Source organism: Rhagoletis zephyria, unplaced genomic scaffold, assembly GCF_001687245.7.
Source record: "Rhagoletis zephyria isolate East Lansing unplaced genomic scaffold, Rhagoletis_zephyria_1.1 Rzeph_scaffold_02195, whole genome shotgun sequence".
In the NCBI taxonomy this organism is placed as follows: domain Eukaryota; kingdom Metazoa; phylum Arthropoda; class Insecta; order Diptera; family Tephritidae; genus Rhagoletis; species Rhagoletis zephyria.
Window position 1 is genome coordinate 34,867 of NW_016159279.1, and position 4,625 is coordinate 39,491.

The window sequence follows — 4,625 nt, forward strand, 5'->3', positions numbered from 1 at the left end:
TCAAGCTGAGGTCACTACTATACAGGAAGCAGTTAGCACTTACGTTTAAGAGAATTTATAGGTAACGATGTCTTCTTCTACTCAGACACACGGTCACATGCTAAACAAGATGGCTTACGAGTCTCCGCTTCACTTGGTATGGGTTACAGGTCACCGGAACATACCAGGCAATGAAAAGGCAGACCAACTTGCGACCTAGCCGCCGCTGTGGGTCTGCTAACAGGCCATGTTGCCATTGGAAGGCACGCGGAGAGGTTATGGGTCCCCCATAATGAATTCTGCGGAAGCTGCAGAAATGAAGAAGAGCCAGAAACCTTGCGGCACTTGTTATGCGAATGCCACGTACTTTGTAGAATAAGACAAAGGTTTATGGGTTCTAATGATCCTCATGGTAGTGGTAGTGGGGTCACCGGCAGCCACTTCAACCTAACCTAACCTGACCTTTCAAAAATGTATGTCCAATTTTTAACTGCCCATAATTTATGTACAATTTTCCAAAAACTAAAACTTTATTTCAGTTTTAATATGTGTTAATAAAAACGTGTTTCCTGTTTGTTTTTATCCAAATATTAATGTCCACTCGAAGGATATTTCGGCGTTAGAATTACCAAAAAAAAAATGAGTGCTTAGTTGTAAAATTACCAATAATTTACATGCAGTTTTAGATTCTAGTAGCCAAAGTAGTTTTGAAATTGTCAAAAAATTATGTTTGGTGTAAAACCATCAGATAGGTCTTGCACGTAAACTGTATGGACGTTCGTATTTCTTTGGCTATCTCACTGATATGGATATACATATGTACCCACATACGTAAATATGTACTTATTTATACCCAAACATTTGAACATACATTTGTGGTCAGCTGATTATGTTAAGTGACATTTTGATCAGTTTTGGTTATTTCTCTTTTGTCTACACATAAATCCAGATTTCGAACTTCGTACAAAAATTATAAAAATTCAAGAAACTTTAACAATAACACGCAAAAATTTTAAACTTTTTTTTTTAATTTTTGGAAAAATTTTGGGTATGCGGGTTTAGAGTCCGCCAAATTTCAAAACTCTAGAAAATCGCGCTGATTTCGAATAATCTTTGTCGAGCATACTTTATATGGGAGTAAATGCTCAACATCGCCCGCAAAAAAAAAATATTAAAAATTAACGCGATTTTTTAGCATTTTAAAATTTGCACTTTAACGCATTAAAATTTAATGGGTTATAAAACTGCATACCTAAAACGTTTTTCAACATTTTTAATAAAGTTTACAATTTTTGGGTGTAATTGTTAAAGTTTGTTGAATTTCTATAATTTTGTACCAAGTTCGAAATATGGATTTAAGTGGTGCTGGTTATGTAATGTGCCACACTTTTATAAAAAAACAAAAAAAAAATTATAGATATACATTAAATAGAAAAAAGTAAAATAACCAAACCTGGTCAAAACATCACTTAACTTAATCAGCTAATCACACGGGTATGTCAAATTTACATTAGTTAGAGTGGCCCTAAAAAATTTTTTCCCAGGTTTGAGTCGGTCACCGTCCAAAATTTTTCCTCTTGCCAAAGTGGTGTTGGTACCAAACCTTACGTTTCTAATATCCATTTAGAGTATGTCATAGCAACAGTAGCTTTTTATAAAAATTACCTATATTTTTGCCAGTTCCATAGCGATCTAGTAGCGCATTTCAAGGTCATTCAGCACCCTGTATTGGTTGTAGTAGAAAACTGAGAGTTGGTATAAATATCACAAATAATAAAATGGAAAAAAAAACTGAGGGGGTTTCTAGGATAATTTTTTTTTTCATACAAAAATTAGACCACTCTAATGTACATTCTACACTAATGTTAAAACATAACCCAAAACGTACTTGTCCTAACACCTCCACCTCACCTTTTACTAAACATAAAGTAAGTACTTAAAGTGCATACCAAAAAAAAAACTGCATCTTTATGTCATTTTGCCGAACTCATTAGCGTGCAAAGGTAAAAAGAAGCGCTCTAGGCACCGCCCAGCACGCCATTACTCACAATTCTTTATTCAAAATGTTCGCTACATTCACCCTTCATTTTCCACTCATTCGGCATGCGTACTTCCTTTTCCATTTATTCATTTGCATACTTTCGCATATTTTGCATTCAAGTTTTTTTTTTTTTTTGTTTGTTGCTTATGGCATGTTTATATTTGATTTCTATGATTTGTATTACTATTTACATAAGCAGCCACAAAACCGCCATGAAGTCATAAAGGTATGAAGAATGTCAACAAGCAAAGCGAAAATGCTATACTCGCAAAATTAAAAAAAAAAATTAAAAATAAATAAAAAAACGTTGAATGGAATGCAAAAATAAATGCCCTGCAACAGCAATGCCATTAGCATTCACCGTATTGTCGACATTACCATCATCTGAAGCTGTAGTCGCGGTGTGTCCCCCAGCGACCTTCCTTTAAGTACATGCATACATACATATGTATGTATGTACTTGTATTTGGATGCATACCTCTAGCCATGTACAAGATACGTATTTAGTATTTATGTGTGCATATGAATTTTTGTTATCTGTATGCTTTTTTATATTTCTTCTGCTCTTTAGTACGTTACAGCATTATTCTTTCATTGGGTTACCTATTTTGGTGACTTAGATATTTTATTTATTTGCATTGTTAGAATTTCGTACTTATATTTTTAGTTGCAGCTTTTATTGTGCAAATTTTATTTGGCTTTTTTTATTGCTTTTCATTTTTAAGTGCACTCGAATTTTCAATATTGCCCTCAAGTACATACATACGTATCTCGTTACATCCGCATCGGCTAATACATAGCAATTCACTTTTTTGTGGACAAGTGTAGGCATTTTTTGGCAATCAGCTGATACTGTTTTTACTTGGGAAGCTTAAGGATGCTCAGTACGAGTTAGAACATGACAGAATATGAGCAACGTTTTGCCTTGATATGCCTTAAAATAATAAATATTCGTAAGAACTGAATTTGATTTTTTAAAGAGGTGACACCTTCTTCAATGTCGTGGTAAAGCTTTCTTAAACTTCTTTCGTTTATCATCCGTATTATAATATTTCATTAAAAATAATTTCAAAATATTTTCAAAAGAAACCCATTTCCAAGCTTCGTTTGACATCAATAATGATTAAAGTTAATAAGACGTTTAAAAAGGTGACACCCCTTTTGAAAATATGTTCGAAATAAAAACAAAAATAAAAACTTTTAACAACAATTTCTTAAAACTTCTCTAAAAATGGGATTTGACTTTTAAACAGGTGGAAACGCTCTTCAAAATATTTCCAAAATACCTATAGCTCTCGTAAACATTTTGCATATTCTAAAACTTCATTCAACTTGTTTGTAAAATTGAATTTAAGTTTTTAAATTGGCGGCAATTTTCCTAAAAAGCTTTTCTTTTGAAAAACAGCTTTTTTGAATTTTGTAAAATATATTTTCGCGAAAAAAGGTTCCTTTAAATCTTGTTCCTTTCGCATCTACTATATTGTGAAATTTTGCTGAACTTATAATTTAAATTTAACTTCCCAAGCAGGCGGCAACCCTATTAAAAATTTTAATTTATGTTATTCCTGCTGGTAAGCTATCCCGGTGCCGAGTTTACTCAAACACTCGCTCACAAACTTTCATATTTAAATATTACTAGTATTTCATTTAACTTGTCACTTAAATTAATTTTAAATTCTTGAACTGCTGGCAATGATCGTGCAGAAGATTCTCGAAATATACGCAGCTTTCTTCAAACATCTTACTTGTTATTTATATTTGTTTTACCTTTTTCAGCAGATGGCAACAATCTTTTAAAAATATTTTGGAAAAAAAGTTTTTTTGCAACTCTGTTGTTGTACACCCATACCAAATTATTTCATTTAAATACTTTACCTAACATTTTATTTAAATTTATATTACCATTTTGAACAGGTAGCAAATGTTTCAAATATATTTCAGCAATAAAGTTTTGTTACAACTCTGGCGATGCACACTCATACCAAAATATTTCTTTTGAATTGTTTACTAAATTGATTTTGAATTTCTGAACAGGTGGCAGCTCCCTTTAAAACTATTTTCGAAATAGGCTTTCTAAAATCTTCCTAACTTTATAGCCGCACTAAAAACTTGTCTTTTGACTTGTTATTTAAATTGATTTTAGCCTTCCAAATAGGTGGCAACCCCCTAAAACTATATGTATGAAATAAATCGTTTTCAAGCACCCTTGACAATCGCATTGTTGTGATATTTTTTCGAGCGTACTAATTAATTGGCGTTATGTTTTTTAACAGGTGGCAACCCACTCAAAAATTAAAAAATTTTGGAACCTCTTTTCTTTGGCATATACATTGTTGGTATATTTTATTTAACTAAGAACTTAAGTTTGGATGGGATGTGACACGCCCGCTTCACCTTGCCGGTATGAAACATACTTTACGACCCATTCGCAGACCTACCAAATATACACACAAATTTCATAAAAATCGGAGGATTTCGACCACAAACACCGTGACACCAGATTTTTATATATATAAGATCTTGTCTATAGCCTATCTGTGTAAAAAAATTCATTGAAAAACATATATCCAGACGTCTTAGCGTGAAAGAGCAACAAATATAAATA

General features: G+C 32.5%; 1 protein-coding gene across 1 annotated transcript in view; it reads right to left on the reverse strand.

Annotated features, from left to right (window-relative positions):
- LOC108366238 (mitochondrial sodium/hydrogen exchanger 9B2-like) overlaps window positions 1-4,625 on the reverse strand; it is a gene marked incomplete at its 3' end in the record, with an annotated part of 53,290 nt that overhangs the window by 31,426 nt on the left and 17,239 nt on the right. The gene's annotated exons all lie outside the window — the stretch shown is intronic.